General features: G+C 40.5%; 1 protein-coding gene across 1 annotated transcript in view; it reads right to left on the minus strand.

Annotated features, from left to right (window-relative positions):
- Positions 1 to 16,854, minus strand: part of USP26 (ubiquitin specific peptidase 26) — a 74,007-nt gene extending 57,153 nt beyond the window's left edge. The window contains exons 1-5 of the mRNA XM_054472430.1: positions 16,775 to 16,854; positions 11,124 to 11,214; positions 10,489 to 10,534; positions 9,890 to 9,999; positions 3,490 to 3,554 (exon numbers count right to left, since the gene is read on the minus strand). The gene's annotated coding sequence lies outside the window, so the exon portion shown is untranslated. The remainder of the gene's footprint in view (positions 1 to 3,489; positions 3,555 to 9,889; positions 10,000 to 10,488; positions 10,535 to 11,123; positions 11,215 to 16,774) is intronic.
- Between the last annotated feature and the right edge of the window lie 6,661 nt (positions 16,855 to 23,515).

A 23,515-nucleotide genomic window follows, 5' to 3' on the forward strand; every position in this document is an offset into this window, starting at 1 on the left:
GAAGGCACTGAAACCTAGTACACAGAACTAGCCCAACATCAGAAAAAGACGCTGACAAATGTAAGGAGTTAAAATTTTAAATTCAGCTAAGCCCCCCTGAAAATCAGTGAGGGATTACAAGAGGGAACTGAAGTATTACAGGCAGCAACCACCACTGCAGATTAAGGCACAGCAGAAAGACATGGAATAGGGAAAGGCTGAAGGAAAACTGTCAAGGATTATGTTGGAACAACATCACTTACTTAGAAGTCTGTTCTAAGTAACACAACTCCCCAATTAAGTGAGGAGTTTAAGATGCCACTTCTCCCCAGAACCATTTTTTCACAAGCCCAAAAGAAATCCACAAAAAAGGCAGGGCCAGCAAACCCTATAGCAGCAAAACCTATACCAGCTCAGAATTGCAGAATTCACAGCGAAAATGGAAAGGAGCTGCCCCCATCACCAATATCCCAACTTTGCAAGAAGGTAGTACTCTCTCATATACTCAAAATAGGCATTGGTATCTGCTTCTTCCTTACAATTATTTGGAGCATTCTATCAAGGACCTTTATTTCTCTTTAATTCTTTGATGCCCTGCTGTTCTGAATAGAGGCAATCCAATCCAATTCCGAACTACTCATTTTCCACTGAGGCAAAGGTGTTTAGAAAGAAATGAATCAAATATATAAACTAATTCTAAGAAGGGAAAGGTTCTCAGACGGTGATACCCTTACAAATGGGATGATCAAATTGCCCCCAAAGTACTTCCCAGCTCACACACACTTTCCCTTCACTCCTTTTATATTGCCTAATTTGGCCTGTCTCCTCCTGGTTTTCTGTGAACTCATGAAGCTCATATGCCTAAGACTTTGAGCTATCATTTTGCAGGCTGAGAAACTACAACTAATAAATTAGTAGTTAAAACACCTGCAGTGGAGCCCAACTCTCCTGCATTTTGGTGAATAAAAATACTTTTCTGGGATAAAAAAAATTTGTTCTCAGTCTCCAGATGATAAAAAGATGATGATTAACACTACTTACTATCTTTTCCTCATGTATAAAGAGCACTCAGTCTTTCTGTCACTTTATTTTTATTTATTTATTTTTATTTATTTTTTTTTGAGACAGAGTCGTGCTCTGTCATCCAGGCTGGAGTGCAGTGGCGCGATCTCCACTCACTGCAACCTCTGCCTCCCGGATTCAAGAGATTTTCCAGCCTCACCTCCCAAGTAGCTGGGATTACAGGTATGCGCCACCACACCCAGCTAAGTTTGTATTTTTAGTAGAGATGGGGTTTCACCTTGTTGGTCAGGTTGGTCTTGAACTCTTGACCTCGGGTGATCCACACGCCTCAGCCTCCCAAAGTGCTGGGATTACAGGCGTGAGCCACCACGCCCGGCTATGTCACTTTAATAACAGACAGAAAGATGATAGCATTAGGAGCATGGAGCTACCAGCTTTTTGCCCAAGTGTTTAAAAAGTGAACCACAGATGTAACACACATTTAAGTATTTAAAGCAACTGATACATCTCAAACTGAGATTGCCTTCAAGGGTACTAAAATTTAAAGATTCATCTAATGTCCAACTAAAAATCATCTTAGGTATTATCATTAGTTGAAGCAAACTACAAGGCACAGGGTGTGAAGAGACATGAAAGTTTAAAAAAAAACTGAGTGGCAACAGTACTGGACATTTTTTTGAATGCCCACATTCTAAAGCTGAAAGCCAGAGAGAGGAGTAGTGTCTGCAAAATGCCATAGTTTTATCTCTAGCTATGTATATATATATATGTTCTTCCATATTTGCTGGCTGTATCTTGGGCCACATAACGAAAGTCCCAAACCTGTGATACCCTTGGGTTGCTTGTCCAGCTGGAGAGATGTTGAAGCAGAGAGAGAAGTAGGAAGGGAGAAGCGGACAGGAGACAGTGCCTTGAACATACATGGTCCACATCACCTTTCACATCAAAGGCCTTTGTCTTCCTGTTTGCTTTATTGTCATCCTCAAAAGCAGCTCTACAAAAAACCGCTGTTCACAGCCCTTTCCCTACCTCTAGGCTGTAGGTCCTTAAGGTAAGAAACCATTCTTATTTGTTATTCCATGTTTCCTGATGCCCTTTTTCTGGGGATCCAAGCTCTGTAACACTTCTCCCCTGTAACTCTTCTCCCCTCAGACAGATAACAAAAGTGGTCAGAGAACCACATCTTAAATCCTTTTAGTGCTCTCATATTTTTCTAAGCAGTTTTCAGTAGTTTTTTCTACAATCACACAACCACATGTTGTAGCTTCTGGATAAGCAAAGTGATTAAGAAATGGAGGAATGATGGTAGGTTAAGGAACTATTATTTTTGTGAGTAAACCTCCTGGAGCTATTTGAGTCTCTAAACGCCACACATTTCGTAGAAGTTTGATAGAAATTAAAACAAAACACAAACCTCTAGCTCCTAACTGGTTTGTATACCCAATGAGTAGCTGGCTAATCTCTACTCTGAAGAGCCCTGCACAGACAGACTGCAGGAAATGCATGTCAGTCCCATAGCTGGACTCTCAGTGACCAAGAGATAAGACTTTTTGGGATCACTTCTGACTCATTAGAACACCATGAAAAATAAAAGTTTCAAAAAATGCCTGCGTGTGATAAGTAAAATGAAATGAGACAGTAGGGTCAATGCACTATGAGAGAACCCCTCATTTTAATAAAGTAATCATTACAGCCCTTGATTCTATTAACAAGTGACAAAATAAGGTAGCAAGAAGGGAGAAAAAGCTTTTCAAGGTAAGGGCAATATTTATGTCATTAAGATGCACCAAGTTACCTTCTACTCTGGGTATATGTATAATGAATCCAGCTAAACCATGGACAAGAAACATTTGGAAATTAGATAAAATTGATTCCTAGTCTCCAGTAAAAGTTCAAGGTGAGGGGAGGAGGCGAGGAGCAGACTCAGTTGGGAAACAAGTCATTATCAACTCCTCTGGAATACCAATAAACCTCAGTTTAGTTAAAGCATTTTTCTATGAAATTTTATAAACATTCCTCTGTGATCCCTTGACGTTTCCAAGCTAACATACATGTGCAAATGGAGGACAGGTTTACGTAATGGCCAAAAATGAGAGAGGCTGACAATTGGTGGCTGGACAGTGTTTTCTGCTTAACAGAGGAATCAAAATATCCACTGGGTTTAAATACCCAAATGACCTATGCTTATACTGACCAGGTGTGTAGGGTGACTTTGTTTTGATCAAAAGTCCAAGGGAACAGAGGACTTGTTGGATTTTGGGTTTCCTGATGGCTTGGTGCCAGCTATGGATTTAGTTGATAAGGCCCAGTTTCTTTGTGTACATATTTGAATTAAATAAGCACCTTTGATGGACAAGGCCTCTAACTGGTTCTAATTAACACTCATATAGGCTATGAAAACCTTCATCTGCATCCATTTTGTTTTCTGAGTCAAAATAATACATATTTTTAAAATACTTCTCCTCTGTTACTTATATATATCCTTACCTCCACAAGGATCCTGAGAGGCAAGCACTTAGCAAGCAGCCCAGGTTAAAGCAGAGACAGGGAATCTGTTGGGAAGAGGTCAAAATTAGGGGAAAAAAGAAGTTGCTCTAAGCAGCAGTCTATACATACTCCTTTGTGTACTATAAATACTTCTTGCTCTCTTCCCACCATGCTTCCAGTTTCCATCTTTCCCTGTCCGTTCTACTGAAGTCCTTGCCCCGTCATCAATCACTATATCACCAGAAGAAGGACCCATGCAAGGAGAGCAGAGCCTCTATCCTGACTCCGGGAGAAGAGCTTAAGCCAAAGCTCACAGGTCTTCTATTTGAGATATCTGGCAGTATGAGGCTCTCCTGAAGTACTTGTGGCTATCCAGAGTGCTTATGCAGTATTCCACTCCAACGGCCTGAAGATTCTGCCTGATCCAGCCACAGTACAGCACCCTCATTAGCTTCTTCTAGGCCTTGAGCACAACTTATTTGTTTAGTTAGTTTGTTTATTTATTTATTTAGTGTCACTCTGTCACCCAGGCTGGAGGGCAGTGGTGCGATCACAGCTTACTGCAGCCTCAACCTCCCAAGCTCAAGTGATCCTCCCACCTCAGCCTCCCAAGCTGCTGGGACTACAGGTGTGACATCACCCCCAACTAATTTTTTAAAACTTTTTGTAGAGATGGGGTCTAGCCACATTGCCCAGGCTGGTCTCAAACTGCTGTGCTGAAGCTATCCTCCTGCCTTGGCTGCCCAAAGTGCTGGGATTACAGGCGTAAGCCACCGGGCCTGGCCTGGAGCAGAACTTCTTTTTTTTTTTTTTTTTTTGAGACGGAACCTCACTCTGTCGCCCAGGCTGGGGTGCAGTGGTGCGATCTCGGCTCACGGCAACCTCTGCCTCCCAGGTTCAAGCAATTCTCCTGCCTCAGCCTCCCAAAGTGCTAGGATTACAGGCATGAGCCACCGTGCCTGGCCCATAACTTCTTAAATTGTGTCTACACACAAACACGTATAAGTGTCTTTTGTCCCCTTTATTTTTAATTTTTTTATTTCCATAGGTTATTGGGGAACGGGTGGTGTTTGGTTACATGAATAAGTTCTTTAGTGGTGATGTGTGAGATTTGGGTGCACCCAACTCCTGAGCAGTATACACTGCACTCAATTTGTAGTCTTTTATCCCTCACCCCCTTCCCACCCTTTCCTCCTGAGTCTCCTAAGTCCATTGTGTCAGTCTTTTTTTTTTTGAGACAGAGTCTCGCTCTGTCACCCAGGCTGGAATACAGTGGCACAATCTTGGCTCACTGCAACTTCTGCCCCCGAGGTTCAAGTGATTCTCGTGCCTCAGCCTCCCAAGTAGCTGGGATTATAGGTGACTACCACCACGCCTGGCTAATTTTTGTATTTTTAGCAGAGACGGGGTTTTGCCATGTTGGTCAGGCTGGTCTTGAACTTGAGGTCAGGACCTCAGGTGACCCACCTGCCTCAGCCTCCCAAAGTGTTGGGATTACAGGCATGAGCCACTGCGCCTGGCCCATTGCGTCATTCTTATGCTTTTGCATCCTCATAGCTTAGCTCCCACTTATGAATGAGAACAATGTTTGATTTTCCATTCCTGAGTTACTTCACTTAGAATAATAGATGCCTCACTTAAACCTGAGGTCCTTCACTAGGAGGCAGCTTATTCCTAGTACCAATTCCACACACTAAGAATAGAAATATGAACAGGACATAGAAAGCCTCTCTCACTTGTGTTTACATCAATGGGCAGTCCTACAACTGGTCTGCATCAAGCCAAATGAACAGAACTGCAACTGTTCCTACAAGGATCCTACAGGGTCTTTTCACCACTCCTATATATGCTGCTACTGAAGTCATACAGACAATACATCTGCATTAACCATACAACTTGTTAAATGCTACACTGTACAATGCTTTTCAGAACATTAGATGCAACGAAAACTAGAATCTTTAAAATAAATTCACTGAATTTTTATGTCTTTCCCAATTGTGTGCATAATATTTGAGTCTAGTAACATGGACTAGAGTCAGATATCTGAATGAGAAAGCATAGATTTACTGTAGGTCCTCAAATAAGGTCATCTTCTACAACATTGTTTCCTTATAAAATTGGTGAGGAAAAAAAAATCAATTCCCGGCTGGGGCTACTGTCTGGGTGGAGTCTGCATGAGTTTTCTCCACGTACTCATTTCCTCCCACATCCAGAAGATGTGTACATTGGGTTAACTGGCATGCCTAAATGGTCCCAGTGTGAGTCAGTGTGGGTGTGTGTGTGAGTGCACCTGGTGATGTAATGTCCTGCCCAGGGTTGGTTCCAGCCTTGCACCCTGAGCTGCTGGGATAAGATCCAGCCACCTGTGACCGCTTGAAACAGAGTAAGTGGGTTAGAAAATGACTCAATGAATGAATACAAAATATTGTAAAATAAAAATTCAGAAAGTCTATGATAATCATACAAATGCACAACAATAAATGACGTTGTGCTAAAGTGCTCAGTGAGCTTTGCCGTATTTGTGATTGTTTTTGAACTGCATGGTGGTAGGAGATACTTCTTAGAATTTTCACTTTGCAAATGTTTCTTCCTTAATTTAAATCCACCATCACGGCTGGGAATGGTGGCTCATGCCTGTAAAACCAGCACATTGGAAGGCTGAGGTGGGAGGGTTGTTTGATGCCAAGAGTTAAAGACCAGCCTGGGCAACGTGGTGAGACCTTGTCTCCACAATTTTTAAAAAAGAATTAGCCAGGCATGGTGGCACACACCTGTAGTCCCAGCTACTCTGGAGGCTGAGGTGGGAGGATCACTTGAGCCCAGGAGTTTGAGGCTGCCGTGAGCCATGTTTACATCACAGCACTCCAGCCCAGGTGACACAGCAAGACCCCAACTCTTAAAAAGTGATAATAGTAAGTCCGGACGCAGTGGCTCATGCCTGTAATCCCAGCACTTTGGGAGGCCGAGGCGGGCGGATCATTTGAGGTCAGGAGTTCAAGACCAGCCTGACCAACATGGTGAAACCCCGTCTCTACTAAAAATACAAAAAAATTAGCCAGGCATCATGGCAGGAGCCTGTAATCCCAGCTACTAGGGAGGCTGAGGCAGGAGAATTGCTTGAATCTGGGAGGCGGAGTTTGCAGTGAGCCGAGATCACACCACTGCACTTCAGCGTGGGTGACAGAGTGAGACTTTGTCTCAAAAAAAAAAAAAAAAAGGTAACAATAATAAAAACAAATAAACCCACCACCGAAATGACCACCACGACTCACTGATTCACCAAGAGCTGGGTAATTATTGTATCTTGTTTTTGTTAACCTTTCTTAAAGGTATAGATAGCTCACCTTTATTTCAGTGTTTAATATAGTAAAAGTGTTTTCAGTCTTTATTTAGAAGTTTGGTGATGTTTTCATGACCAGACATATATGCCATGGAGACCTAACTCTTGCTTATATCAATCAGCCAATGGTAAATTTGGTTTTGTCATAAGTCATTTTGCTTCAAAAGTTGCAGTTCACTAGAACTTATTGAAGACATTAAGTGAGACTTACTGTACTTACTAAAATTCAATATAAAGACTCCTCACTAGAACAAATATGGATATTTTTCATAGAAAGATTAGTTAGAAGAACATTAAAATGTTAGCAGTGGTCATAATTCTATGCCGTTCGATTGCCAGTAATTTCTTTAATTTATTCAGTGTTGTGTAAGAGCTGGCTTATATGAGGTGGTAAGTGCACATCTCTTCCAAAATCTGCATTCAGTGTGACAACACTTGAAATTGGTGATGGTGGAATTATTTACACCTTAGAAATTGACAAATGCCACATATCAGGTTTTTTCTCTTCTTTTGGAGAGTCACTTGTTAAACAAAAAGCATACCACTTTTTGTGGTCTCTAGACTTTCCTTGTGAACACATAAAAATTACAATTTGAGGTTACTTTTAAAGAATGAAATTTGAGTAAATTAATCTTTGTGTGTATAGCACGTTTTCATGAAGTATTAAGAAAAATATGTTTTTCTCCATAAAAGATCTATAAACCCAAATACCCTTGCCCTAAAATTTCCACTACAATTTAATCTCTCTCCTGTACCCATATAAACAAGCATGAAAACATGAGTGTGGAGAGAGGAAATCACACCAAGAATTTATAGCACGTGAAAATTTCAAGGCCAGGTATGGTGGCTCACACTTGTAATCCCAGAATTTTGTGAGACTAAGGTGAGAGGATTGCTTGAGGCCAGAAGTTCCAGACCAGCCTGGGCAACATAGGGACATCCCATTTCAACAAAAAAAGTAAAAAATGAGCTGGGCATGGTGATAGTGCCTCTAGTCCCAGCTACTCAGGGGGCTGAGGCATGAGGAGTGCTTGAGCCCAGGAGTTCAAGACTGCAGTGAGCCATGATCATGCCACTGCACTCCAGCCTGGGTGACAGAGTAAGACCCTGTCTCAAAATTTTTTCTTTCAAATAATTAGTAGCCATTGACAGAGTAGACCCCAGATGAGTTAAAGCAGCAGTCCCCAACCTTGTTGGTACCAGGGATCAGTTTCGTGGAAGACAATTTTTCCATAGACCGGGGGTGGAGGGATGGTTTCGGGATAAAATTGGATCCACCTCAGGATCATAAGACATTAGATTCTCATAAGGAGTGTGCAACCTAGATCCCTTGCATGTGCAGTTTACAATAGGGTTTGTGCTCCTATGAAAATCTAGTATCGCTGCTGAGCTGACAGGAGGTGGAGCTCAGGTGGTAATGTTTGCTCGCCAGGCTGCTTACCTCTTACTGTGTGGCCCGGTTCCTAACAGGCCACCACCCAGTACCAGTCCACGGCCCAGGGTTTGGAAACCCCTGAGTTAAAGGGCAAAGGACTGGACCTCTTAGGAATCAAGAAGCCAGGTCCCACTTTAAGTTCTGAATAGGGTCACTTTCACCTTTCCTAGGTTTCTACCTCTTGGGTTTCTACCTCTGCCCAAACAGAGATTAACCCTTTTGGATTCCTCTACCTTGTGACTTACTTTTTAAATGCCAATACTTAGAGAAACTACCAAAGAAGAGACCCAAGATGAATGTGAAGAGCAGTGGGTAGAACAAGTGTGTGCAAAAGGAGAAGGTGTCACACTTATAGTTGGGATTCATTCTTTTTTTCGTCTAGCAAATGAGCTAAGGTCACTATCAGACCACTTGATGAAGGAACTTGGTGGCAAAGCTCCATTAAGTGGTTTTAGGTAGAGTTTTTTTTTTCTAAATAACTCTGGCCCCAGTTTTTACTGGATGGGAAATAACGACAATGATTTCCACCTTCCATGGTTTAAAGTAATTTAGCCATTTACATGGATAAATCAAAAGGCTTTGAAATGTCAACGTGCTATGTAACAGACACTTTAGTTTCTAAAAAAAAGAAATGTGGATTTTTTTTTTTTACCTTGGTTGGGTGAACTTCAGATTACATGATGCTACCAGAATAAAATATGTGCTAACAGAAAAGTAGAGGAATCACAGGTATCTACTGAGACTAAAGGTTAAAAGATACTCTTAGGATAGTGCATATTTATATTAAGCATTTAATCCTCCATTTCTTACTTTGTCAAGTGTCTTCACCTAATCTTCAGTGAACTAATCACAACCCAAATGTGACTTTTTACAGGTGAGGAAAGAAATTTCTAGGACTGGTAGTTAATAGGCACCTTCCATCCCAGATAGCTACAGTCCTGCTAGATGCTGAACTATGATGCTAGCCTCAGTGTAATGTGTCCTAGTTGGTCGGAACAGAACTCAGCTCAGAGCAAGAAAAAATCTGAGATCCTTAGCCAGATTACAGGGTTGTGGTTTCCCAAGAGAAGACAGTATAATCTATGAGGAATGTGCAATACCTGAGAAAGGAAAGAAAATAAATAAAGGAAGGTGGGAGAGGTGCTAAACCAAGCACTGTATGTCCTCCCTCCAATATGTGCATTCAGGAAATGGAGAGCTCATTCATGAGTGCCTGTTGTGTACTAGACGCATTACAAAGATTATGACACTTGATTCTTACAACATTCTGATAGCAAAGAAGGATTCCTGTTTTGCAGAAAAGGAAAACTGAGGCCCAAAGAGTTAGTTAGGAACTAAGGATAGAAAGTTACTGATGGCCAGATGCAGTGGCTCACACCTGTAATCCCAGCACTTTGGGAGGCTGAGGTAGGAGGACTGCTTGAGCCCAGGAGTTTGAGAATAGCCTGGGCAACACAGTGAGACCCCACTCTACAGAAAATAAAAAATTAGCTGAGTGTGGTGACACACACATGTAGCCCCATTTACTCAGAATGCTGAAGTTGGAGGATCACTTGAGCCAAGGAGTTTGAGAACAGCCAGGAGTTCTACAAAAAATAAAAAATTAGCTGAGCATAGTGACATACCTGTAGCCGCAGTTAGGAGGCTGAGGTGGGAGGATCACTTGAGTTCAGGAGGTCAAGGCTGCAGTGAGCTGTGATTGCATCACTACACTTCAGCTTGGGTAACAGAGACCCTGTGTCAAGAAAAAAAAAAAAAAGAAAGAAAGTTAGTTACTGGTAAATCAGGCTTAAACTGAGGTCTGTCTGACTCCAAAGCAATCCAAGAGGAAATTTACAAAGCACCAGAGTGAAAACTACATAATTCAGGCATTTACAGATGTTATTAAGAAGTACAAATCATAAGGCTTACTGTTAAATGGCTGCAGGGAAAGACCACATTCCAGAACATATGCCATAGCAGGCAACAACTCCAGAAGTGTAAACTTTGGTTAGAAGATCCCCACTCTAAGGTTTGGTATTCCCATGTACTGAAAGCTTGAATCCCAAATTGATATGAAATTCTATCATTCATCAGAAAGGAATTTTGACCCAGTTACTGTATACCTTGCCTGAAAATTGACAGCAATGGTGAAATCAAGTTCAGACAGAGGACCTCCACATGTTTGAAACAAACATATCAGATAGCAATCTAGGGGGAACAGCACAGATACAGGAATGCTTACCAATCAACCCCTGTGGTTGGCTGCTGTATAGAGCAGAGACTATGACCTGGACAGGCACAAGAGAGAGCATTTATTATATGGGAGCATTCAACATAACCCAAATAACATTAGCACTTTTGTCATGATCTATTTACCCAAATTCATTCATCCCACTGTACTTCTTTTGTGTAACAAGACAGGAAACACAAGGCTTAGGGGGGAGCCTTAGTATGCAAACCCCAAATCTTTGTCCCCAGCTTCCAATGCCTGAATTCATTGACAATTTTTAACAGTGTCACAAAGTGTGAAAATACTGTTAGAAACCAGCTGAGCTGCCAGACTACTGCCTTACAGTGAAAATGAGCCCAGTGTCTTTCAGACTCAGAAACTGGAAGCTTGTTGTACCAGCAATGTCTGCAGAGCAAGGAAATGGACAACAATGTATAGAAGAGTAAACATCTGAAGGAGTAATAACCTACATATTACTTTAATTGCTGGCGTATACCTTCAGGAACCCTAGCAAATAAATGTCACAAGTGGAGCAGGCTGGCAGACTACCATTCCCTGACACCTACTTGGTCCTCAGGACCTGTCTTTTCCCTCTTTGTATATATAAGGCTGGCTTTCAAATTACCTTCAGACCCATATTCTCATACCTGAAACAAAGGCACCTGAGCAGCACTCCGCACTCCTTAACTCTTGAAGTTTTCTACAATCCAGTCCAGTCCCTCCTGCTGCTGTCTCTTACTGGTTTTCCAAAAAAATAGAAATAAAGATCAGAACTTTGGTGTTAAAAAGTCAAAATCAGGTTTATTTGAAATCAGAACAGTCTAAGTTTGTCAATGTCTCTGTAACAGTGGTACCCACAGTGTACATGAGGAACACAATTAAGAAGTAGAAAAAGATGCCCCTGTCTAATGAAAGGAACAGGTTGTAGAAAGAGAGTCAGTATCATGGAATCGGCAGTGCTTAGGAAGAGTGACTACCACTGTTGGTAGTCCCTATCTCTAGAACTCTAGGAAGGGGTTTCAATACCATCATTAATGATGCACAGGGGACAGGAGGAGGGGGCTGCCCTTCATAAGACACTAGTCACCTCACACAATGTAAGGACACCCTGAACTTGTCTAGGTGATCTTGACAATTGATTCCAGTTCCATCTTTTTCACATTACAGTACCATAGGCTCACTGGTACTGGACTTTTCCATCACAGGTTCTGAAGGAGATGGTGACTGTATGAATCTGCCAAGAGACTTGCCTGTGGATGGACAGCCCAGCACCACTGCAGGAAAATTACATAACTTGGAACTCATTTTGGTGGATGGCTGGGGCACACTTCCTTTTCCACTTATTCAGAGAAACTTCTGAAAATGGTTGGTTGGACCAAGGTACCCAATCATGCAGGGTGAAACATAATAGGAACTGCATTAGTCTTGTGGTTACAAGATCAGATAAGACTACTGCTTCAGAGGTTTGACTGTCCCTTCAAAATAAACTATAGTTCATTTTGCTTTAATCAAACATTATAGGGGAATTATATATTAAGCTAATAGGCAAGATCTCAACTTCTAGAAAGGGGAGTCTCAAAGATGTCAGTTGATTGTATTCATTACCATGGTGAAAAAGACTCATATAGGATCACAGATAACAAATTTTTGAAATTGGAGGTTTGAGTTGTTCACCAGGTTATACAATAGCATTCTCATGGTGTATTCGTGCCAGTAATTAGTAGCACAGTAAGTTAGAAAACCATGGACATCAGAAAGAAGCTAGTATCATTTAGGATAATTTCACGAATAATTGCAACCATTAAATAATGTTGGTGCCATCTGACACTGAGAATAGATCTTCAAAGAAATAATCCACAAAAGTTTACAGTTGCTAATATTGGCTTTTGTGGGTATGCTCTTTGGAAAATATCCCCTCTAGGATTCTATGGGTGAAGTGGACATAAGAAAAGTGTCTTCGGCCTAATACCTGGATCTAAATTCTAAATTCTAGGGTTAGATTATTATTTAAGATCTAGGGCTCTGCTCAAAAAGTCAGGATCTGTGAGGCTAGTTAATATCTTAATTCCTGAAATCCTGGCACCTTATATTAGCAAAGGCAGAGGTAGCTTTCATTCTTACCAACAACTGATTTTTCAGGTTTCTAAATTCAGTCTAGAAGGATATTTGGAAAACACCAACTTTCTACCAATAAAGGTACTAATAAGTCATTCAGATGCTAGATAATATATATAATTCAAATCCAAATCAAGAATAAACCAGGCTAGGCCAGGCACAGTGGCTCACGCCTATAATCTCAGCACTTGGGAGGTTGAGGCAGGTGAATCTCTTGAGCCCAGGAGCTGGAGACCAGCCTGGGCAACATGGCAAAACCCCATCTCTCAAAAACAAAAAGAAAAACAAAACAAAACAACAACAACGACAACAAACCATGCATTGTGCTGTGCACATCCCAGCTACCAGCTACTTGGGAGGATGAGGTGGGGGGATCACTTGAGCCCAGGAAGGCAGAGGTTGCAGTGAGCTAAGATCACTGCCACTGCACTCCAGCCTGGGTGACAGAGTGAAACCTCTCTCTCTCAAAAAAACAAAAAGTAAAATTAAATAAACATTTTAATCAGTATCCAGAAAAATTACTAGATTAAATCATTCAACAAATATTACTTGAGTGCCTGCTATATATCAGGCACTATTAGAGACACCACGTTTACAGCACGGAAGAAAAAAGTTCTTGCACCCGTGGAGCTTAAAGTCTACTGAGGAGGAAGAAAAATTAGCCAGGCGTGGTGGCACATGCCTATAGTCTCAGCTACTCAGGAGGCTAAGGTGGAAGGATTGCTTGAGCCCAGAAGTCAAGGCTGCAGTGAACCACGATGGCACCACTGCACTCTAGCCTAGGTGACAGAGTGAGACTCTGTGTCCAGAAAAGAAAAAAAAAAATCCTCAACTCTCATAGCATTATTTAACAGATAATGTCAAAAAAGAAATATAAGCCAGGTGCAGTGGCTCACGTCTATAATCCGAGCATTTTGGGAGGCCAAGGGGGGTGGATCGCTTAAACCCAGGAGTTGGAGATCAGCCTGGGCAACATGGCAAATCCCATCTCTATAAAAAATACAAAAATTAGCCAGGCGGGTTGGCATATGCCTTCAGTCCCAGCTACTCAGGAGGCTGAGGTGGAAGGATCACTTGAGCCCAGGAGGTCGAGGCTGTAGTGTGCCACGATCACACCACTGCACTCCATCCTGGGTAACAAAGCCAGACCCTGTCTCAAAAAAAAAAAAAAAAAAAAAAAAAAAAAAGTAAACGAGGCGAAAGACTAATAAGTAATTTCAATCAGCACCATTTAAAAAAATACTTGCACTTTATCCTCAAAGCAAAAATCTTGTTTCTCAGTGATTATGCTCAAGTTTTTGAGAGAGACTAAAGTTTTCCTTTAATTTTAATTATCCCACTGAATACACAATAGGAGTCACAAAACGGCAGTAGGAATGTAAAGAAGCCAGTGCTGCCAATTTAAAACGGCTGCCCTTTAAGTGTTACTTGTACCACTGTGGCACACTGCGTGGCTAAGGGACAGGGCTGGTGCATGCCAGTCAGGGAGTGAGCAGAGGATCCAGAAGGATCTAGAAGGGTCTACTTCCATTTTCTCTCCTAACCTGGCCCTAGACAACTTCTGTCCTCCTTATTCTTAAATAGAAACCTTTTTTTTTTTTTTTCTGGGAAGGAACACCTTGGAAAGAGGACCTATGCCAAAATGTATAAATACCATTATATTAAACACACAACTATACTATACAATAAAATTCAGATGAGGAAACATGACTTCCAACGGCTGTTCACTGCCAGAAAGTAAACATTCAATCTTACAGTTAATTTCCTCATTTACACACTGAAATACCTCAGTCTTTTAAAGGAAATGTATGCAAAAAACTCGAGCAGAATTGAATACATTGAACCTCAACACACAATTGTTTCAGGATATGATATCCCAAAAAACTTTCTGCAGTGGCTGGTGATCGGCACTTGTGACAATTTAGTGTCCTAAAACAAGCTCTCAGGCAAATTAGCAATGTGTGCATTTTTACATTAAAAATATCACAAAAGGGCTGGGCACAGTGGTTCACACCTGTAACCCCAGCACTTTGGAAAGCCGAGGAGGGTGGATCACCTGAGGTAAGGAGTTCAAGACCAGTCTGGCCAACTTGGTGAAACCCCGTCTCTACTAAAAATAGAAAAATTAGCTGGGCATAGGGGCGGGCACCTGTAATCCCAGCTACTTGGGAGGCTGAGGCAGCAGAATCACTTGAACCTGGGAGGCAGACATTGCAGTGAGCTGGGATCGTGCCACTGCGCTCCAGCCTGGGCGACAGAACAAGACTCTGTCAAAAAAAAAAGAAAAGAAAAGAAAGAAAATGCCACAAAACATTCTTTGAATTAGAAAATTCTTTTCGTTATTTGTAAATTGAAGATAATACAAAACTTTCTTCACACAAAATTTACGAAAAGGACTAGAACCCACATTTAATGGAATAAAATGCTACCGAACACAGAATTCCTCTGTAAAATAAAATTCCAAATTCCATTAAATGGCAGCCGATGATAAGACACTTAAGTGCAGTCACTGGTGCAAAACATTAAGGACACAGCCAGATGATTAAATTGTGCATTTGTAAATCAAGATTACTCCAAAACTTTTATTTTATAAGGAAATTAATGAAGAGGAAACAATACCAGAATTTGGACAAATAAAATTATACGAAATAGGCTGTTCTGTTATCAAATGCACTCAATCGACCGTTAATTTCCTCTACTGCAAACTGAAACTTGTACAAAACCTTTCATAAGAAACCTATGAAGTTTCCAATGCCAACAATATTTTTTTAAGAGACAGGGTCTCGCTCTGTCGCCTAGGCTGCAGTACAGTGGCGCAGACGCAGCTCACTTCAGGCTTGTCCTCCTGGGCTAAAGAGGTCCTCATACGTGGCCAAGACTACTCAGGAACACCACATCTGGCTATTTATTTATTTATTTTGAGATGTAGTCCCACTGTGTCGCCCAGGCTAGAGTGCAGTGGCACAATTTCGGCTCACTGCAACCTTCGCCTCCTGGTTTCAAGTGAGTCTCTTGCCTCAGTCTCCCCAGTAGATGGGATTATGGGCACATATCACCATGCCTGGCTAATTTTCATATTTTTAGTAGAGATGGGGTTTCACCATGTTGACCAGGCTAGTCTCGAACTCCTGACCTCAGGAGACCCACTCACTTCAGCCTCCCAAAGTGCTGGGATTACAGGCGTGAGCCATGGTGCCCAGCCAAATTTTTTTTTTTTTTTTTTTTTTTTTTTTTTTGTAGAAATGAGGTCTCCCTCTACTGCTCAGGCTGGTCTCTAACTCCTGGACTCAAGCCTCCTTCCCACCTCCCAAAGCACTGGGATTACAAACACTAGCCACCACAGCTAGAGAGGCAGAGCATCCATATTGTTTGTAAAACATCAAATGCAGTGAAGACCAAACTTTCAAAGGCAAATGCATGAAAAATATGAGAAGCACTCTTTGTGGAATACAATTAAATTCACAACTATACTGTATAAAAATGCAAAATAGCGAATGACCAACAGGAGGCTAGCTGAAGTTGTCAATGAACAATTCCTGCACTGACCAGACAATATTTTCAAGTTTTAAATACCAGAAAACTTTTCTTTTATTTGAAAGTTAGTGGATGAAAGAACCGACTCCAAAAGATAACAAATATTACATTTTTAAAAGAAAAAAATACAAACAACATCAAAGCAACTAATGGCCATTAACTGACCTAATACCGTGCACAATCCCTCCCAGTGGGAAGCTGATTCTTTCCAGGTCCAAAATAACAGAAAGAGAGGCCAGGCGTGCTGACTCACATCTGTAATCCCAGCAGTTTGGGAGGCCGAGGCGGGTGGACCACCTGAGGTCAGCTGTGGGAGCTCAGCCTGAACAATATGGTGAATCTCCGTCTCTACTAAAAATACAAAAACTAGCCAGGCGTTGTGGCAGGCGCCTGTAATCCCAGTTACTCGGGAGGATGAGGCAGGAGAATCGCTTAAATCCAGCAGGCGGAGGTTGCAGTGAGCCGAGATCATGCCACTGCATGACAGCCTGGATGACAAAATGAGACTCCATCTCAAAAAAATAATAATAATAAAATAAAAAGAAAAGAAAAAGTATACTATTACATTTCATATAGTCACATATAAAGAGCACACTACAAATATCTAACTATCAATAACTATTTCGAATGAAAAGCAAATTGATCTTACAATAGTTTGTGGAAGAAGTCGACACCCCTGACACACCAACGCTCCACCACAAGCCCACTTAACAGTCCAAAACAAAATGGGCCCCGCCACAGGGGCAGGCTTCTTTTATTGCCAGTGTATGGCTCCACCCTCAAAGATCCTGACTGGTTGTGACTGAAACAATTGACCCGGATACTGTCTACTCCCAACTTCTCTATAACAGGAAAGTCCGTCCACACCCCGGGCCTTTGCTCCTTATTGGTGGGAAGGATTATTGCTTGGAGGTTTTGCGCGTGCAGTGGCAGGAACTGTGGGGAACGGAAGGAAAAAACTATCACAAAGTAACTCCCACGAGACTTTCTGCGTGGTTCCCGCAATGAATTCAAATAACGCGCCAACCGCTTTTACATTTTTTGCATATTATTGCCTTGTACGGGAAAGATCTTCCCAGCCATTTCTACCATTGGGATGAGACTCAATTCGTAGCAGGGAATTGAAACCCACCCCTCAGCATTTATGTTTGGGAAAAAGGAACGGGCGTGATGTCAGGACGGGGATCTACAGTGAAAAATGAGCCTAAATAGCTGCACACCTGACAATTGTGCATAGGAAGTAAGGGCATTAAATTGGGAATGGTGCCGCCATTGCAGGAGAGTTAAACAGAATGGGCATTAAACTAAGTGAGCATAGGCAATTAGGAGAGATTTTATATGACTGGGAGAATGGATGTGGGGTGATAAGAGGACTGAGGAAGGGGATCACGAGTAGAACTAGGAAATGGCCATACTAGCGTTTGAATCCATGACCCTCTAGCACCAATGTCTGTGTTGTAGACCACCATTTAAGAGTAATCAGCCTCCTACGGGAATGTCCTTTCCCTCCATCTCTGCCCACCAATTAGGTCCCAGCTCAAACACAGCCTCCTCCATGATGGATTCACTGATCCTTTCCCTCTCTTAACAGGCCCTCTCTCGCTGCTACCAGGTGGGGAATATGGGAAAACATTAGAATTGGGGTGCAAGGGAGTGCTGTCAGCACTGGCATCAGTTAGCACCGGGCTGGATGTGGCGAGAAGGACCCAGATTTGTGCTGGGATGTTTGCATTTGTTAGGTTGCAGAAATTCTGTAAAATCTAGCGCAAAAAAATAAACTAGCCCATACCTGTCTCCTGACTGGTCAGAGAATTATAAATTTAGACTACAGTTGAAAGTAAACTTGGTAGGGCTGGGCGTGGTGACTCACGCCTGTAATCCCAGCACTTTGGCAGGCCGAGCAGGTGGATTACCTGAGGTCAGGAGTCTGAGGCCAGCCTGGCCAACATGGTGAAACCGCATCTCTACCAAAAGGACAAAAAAAGTTAGTCACGCGTGGTGGCACGTTCCTCTGATCCCAGCTACTCGGGAGGCTGAGGAAGGAGAATCGCTTGAATCCCAGAGGCAGAGGTTGCAGTGAGCCGAGATAGCTCCACTGCACTCCAGCCTCGGCGACAGAGTTAGAGTCTGTCCGAAGAAAAAGAAAAAAAAAAAAAAAGGCACTGCAAAATATAAGATAAAATGCAAAATCAGTTTCTTGGCAGCCACTGTGCTGTCCCGGCACCTGCTCAACCAACCGTGGCATGTATTTCCTCATTTTTAAGTGAAAACCACCACAAAACTTTAGACAGCATACATGAGTGGACCGAATTTATTTCAAATAGCATCATCTTACTTATCTGTTTACAATTATGTTCAATAGTTTCTGAAATTTCTAAAATCTCCCTTCCTTCATTTTTTTCTTCACTGTTGACAGAATATTCTTTATTTAACTGTGAATTTGATAGTTATTTTGTTCTAATAATGTTAAAGACATGATAATTTTCTGCATTTTTCTATCTAAATTTCTAAGAGCTTTTATACTTTTAATTCCTTTCCACATGGATATTTCTCCTTTTCCTAAACATTGCACCACTTAGCTGTTTGTATGCCATATTTGTCTGAAAAGTGTTTAGTATGTATTTAAAATGTTTATTATTAATGAATACATTTAACGAGTAAAAACATAGCAAAGATTTGATTAATTTATATGATTTAAATTCATTTATATAAGTTATATTAGTTAACAAATATAACTTTTAAATTAATTAATATAAATTATAATATTTGAAATCAAATATGTGCACATACATTTAGCATCAAAAATAACAATTTGCACCAAACAGCAGAAAATTACTCACTAGGTTTCCAGACAAATTTGCTTAAGAAAAAAATAGTGCAAAATAATTTCGTATAAAAGAATGTATAATAATAGTTTTAAGTGAATTAAGTATAAAAGATTCCTGGTAACTTGTCTATTTTCCTGCTTTAGAAAATATGTTTTTGTAAAATTTTGATATTTGATCAAGTTTCATTTGTCAAAAGTAAAATGTATTAAGAAACAGGTGTGTATTTTTAAATTTTATATTATTTTATTTTATTATACTATAAGTTCTGGGATACATTTGCAGAATGTGCAGGTTTGTTACATAGATATACACCTGCCATGGTGGTTTGCTGCACCCATCAATCCATCATGTATATTAGGTATTTCTCCTAATGCTATCCCTCTTCTAGCCACCCACCCCCCAACAGGCCCCAGTGTGTGATGTTCCCCTTCCTGTGTCCATGTGTTCTCATTGTTCAACTCCCACTTATGATTGAGAACATGCAGTGTTTGGTTTTCTGTTCCTTTGTTAGTTTGCTGAGAATGATGGTTTCTAGCTTTATCCATGTCCCTGCAAAGGACACGAACTCATCCTTTTTTATGGCTGCATAGTATTCCATGGTGTGTATGTGCCACAGTTTCTTTACCCAGTCAATCATTGTTGGACATTTGGGTTGGTTCCCAGTCTTCGCTATTGTGAATAGTGCTGCAATAAACAAACGTGTGCATGTGTCTTTATAGTAGAATGATTTATCATCCTTTGAGTTTATACCCAGCAATGGGATTGCTGAGTCAAATGGTATTTCTGGTTCTAGGTCCTCGAGGAATTGCCACACCATTTTCCACAATGGTTGAACTAATTTACACTCCCAACAACAGTGTAAAGTGTTCCTATTTCTCCACATCCTCCCCAGCATCTGTTGTTTCCTGACTTTTTAATGATCACCATTCTAACTGGCGTGAGATGTTACCTCATTGTGGTTTTGATTTGCATTTCTCTAATAACCAGTGATGATGAGCCTTTTTTCATATGTTTGTTGGCTGCATCCAAACACATATTTGTAATAAAATAAAATTTTCCCTTTTATCCTACATTATTGTAGACTAAAGCTATAAACAATAGGAAAAAATCATCAGCTTCCATCATGATCATATCCACATAAGTTCTAGAACAGAAAAGGCTAAACTATGGTGTCATAAATTACAACTGGGGTTGTCTGGGGGAATTAGAGCAGACACTGAATGGAAATACATATACATATATATGGGGAGTTTCTGGTTGATAGTATTATTCTATATTTTTATTTGTGTTTTGGTTGCCCAGATGCATAGATTTGTCAAAAGCTTGCAAGTGATATTCTTAAGATTAGTACATTCATTATATATAAATTGTACCTAACACAAAATAGGGAAGCATATTCTAGTTTTGCAAAAGTAGTGTGAGATCCTAACAGCCTTTCCCTCCTGCTAATTATAACTATAAATTTTGGATAAAATATGAAAACTAGCTGGGCACCATGGCACACACTTTTAATCCCAGCATTTTGGGAGGCCAAGGCGGGCAGATCGCTTGAGCCCAGAAGTTTAAGACCAGCCTGGGCAACATGGCAAAACCCTGTTTCTACAAATACAAAAAAAATTAGCTGGTCATGGTGTCACACACCTGTAGTCCAAGCTACTAGGGAGGTGAAGGTGACAGTGTCACTTGAGCCCCAGAGGTCCAGGCTTCAGTGAGCAGAGATCGTGCCACTGCACTCCAGCTTGGGCAACAAAGTGGGACCCTGTATCAAAAAAAACAAAACAAAACAAAAAAAACTACTATCTGTGGATGGATAAAACAATCCAACCAAAACACAGGGATTGTCCAAATGGATTTTAAAAATATATGATCCAACTACATGCTGTCTATAGAATACATACTTTAAACAAAATAAAGAAATTGAAAATAAAGGGATAGAAAAGGATATATCATGCAAATAACAATCATGGGAAAGCGGGAGTGGTTATACTAATATCAGACAAAATAGACTTTAAAACAAAAAATGTTATTGAGATAAAGACATTTTATAATGGCAAAGGGTCAATCTATCTGGAAGATATAATAAGTATAAACATATGGTAATTACATTAAACAAAAATATAATACAAAATACATTAAACAAAACTGACAGAACTGAGGAGATAAACAATTCACCAGTAACATTTATAGAATTTAATACCTCACTTTCAATAATAAATGGAACAACTTAAAAGATCAACAAAGCAATGGAAGACTTGCAGAACACTATAAACAAATTAGTGCTAACAAATATCTCTAGAACACAGAGTATCTTCTCCAACGAAATTGCAATTAAAATAGAAATCAGTAATAAATATAAATTTGAGAAACTCACTCGTAAGTGGAAATTAAACAACACACTCAAGCACCTAATGGACCAAGAAGAAATTAAAAAGGAAATGAGAAAATACTTTGAGATAGGATGCAGCTAAAGTAGTAATTTGAGAGAAATAGACCATCTGAACAAACCTCTATCAAGGTAAAAGACTAAATCAGTAATTTAAAAAACTATACCCAAAACAAGGCTCCGCCAGGTGGCTTCACCAATCAATTATACAAAACATTCAAAGAACAATACCAATTTGTCATGGTTAATTTAATCTGTCAACTTGACTTGGCCACAGGATGCCCAGATAGCTGGTTCAACATTTCTGGGTGTGTCTGTGAGGATGTTTCCAGAAGAGGTTAGCACTTGAATTGGCAGACTGAGGGAAGCAAATGGCCCTCCCCAGTGTGGGTGAACTCATCCAATCTACAGAGGACCTGAATAGAACAAAAAGGTGAAGGAAAGTTGAGTGAACTCTGATGGCTGAGTTGGGAAATTAGTCTTCTCCTGCCCTTAGTGCTCTTGGTTCTAAGGCCTTCAGACTCTGACTGGAATCTACAATATCAGTTTTCTGGCTCTCACACCCTTAAATGATGTCACTGGCTTTCCTGGGTCTCCAGCTTACAGATGGCAGATTGTGGGACTCCTTAGCCTCTATAATCATGTAAATGTAAACCAATATTTTATAATAATTACCTTGTAATAAATATGTCTCTCTCTCCATATATATGAATATATACTCATATATATATACAAATATATATTCATATATATATACACTATCATGTGGGTCTCTTTATATATGTGTGTATATTATCTATATACACACACGGATATATATACACATACTATATATATAAATAAATATATATTTATAATATAAATATATTTAATTTAATTTATTTATATTTATGTTTTGGTCAATGACCAACCATGTGAACATCACACTCTGGGGACTGTTGTGGGGTGGGGGGAGGGGGGAGGGATAGCATTGGGAGATATACCTAATGCTAGATGACGAGTTGGTGGGTGCAGCTCACCAGCATGGCACATGTATACATATGTAACTTACCTGCACATTGCGCACATGTACCATAAAACCTAAAGTATAATAATAATAATAATAAAAGAAAGAAAAAAAAAAAACAATGGTGGTCCCATAAGATAATAATATTGTATTTTTACTGTACCTTTTCTATGTTTAGTTACACAAATATTTATTATTGCATTACAATCGCCTAGAGCAAGAGTCTTCAAACCCAGGGCCATGGACTGGTACTGGTCTGTGGCCTATTAGGAGCCAGGCTGCACAGCAGGAGGTGAGCAGCAGGCAAGCAAGTGTTACCGCCTGAACTCCACCTCCTGTGTAATCAGTGGCAGCATTAGATTCTCATAGGAGTGTGAACTGTATTGTGAACTGTGTATGCGAGGGATCTAGGTTGTACACTCCATGTGAGAATCTAATGCCTGATGATCTGAGGTGTAACAGTTTCATCCTGAAACCATCCTCCCTGTCTGTGGAAAAATTGTCTTCCACAAAACTGGTCCCTGGTGCCAAAAAGGTTGGGGACTGCTGGCCTACAGTATTCAGTACAGTAACATGCTATACAGATTTGTAACCTAGGAACAATAGCCTATACTATATAGCTTAGGTGTGTAGTAGGCTATACCATCTAGGTTTGTGTAATTACACTCTATGATGTTCACACAATGACAAAATTGCCTAATGATGCATTTCTCAGAATGTATCCCTGTCGTTAAGTGACACGTGACTATAGACACAGACCCACACATACCCTATTGTTTCTATTTCTCCAGAGAACCCTGACTAATACACAATTCTTCATAAATTCTTCAAAAATTAAAAAAGGAGGGAATGCTTCCCAATTCATTTTATTTTATGGGGCCCATATTATCCTGATACTAAAACCAGACAAAGATATGCAAAAATAAAAACAAAAACAACCCTGCAGACCAATATCTCTTATTAATATGGGTACAAAATTCCTTACAAAGTACTAGCAAACTGGATCCAGCAACACAGAAAAAGAATTATAGTAGCCAAGTTAAGTTGCTCACTTCTGTAATACCAGCTATTTGGGAGGCTGAGGCAGGAGGATTGCTTGAGGCCAGGAGTTCAAGACCAGCCTGTGAAATATAGCAGGACCCTGTCTCTAAAAAATATATATTAAAAATTAGC

This window comes from Pongo pygmaeus, chromosome X (genome assembly GCF_028885625.2).
Source record: "Pongo pygmaeus isolate AG05252 chromosome X, NHGRI_mPonPyg2-v2.0_pri, whole genome shotgun sequence".
Taxonomy (NCBI): Eukaryota; Metazoa; Chordata; class Mammalia; order Primates; family Hominidae; genus Pongo; species Pongo pygmaeus.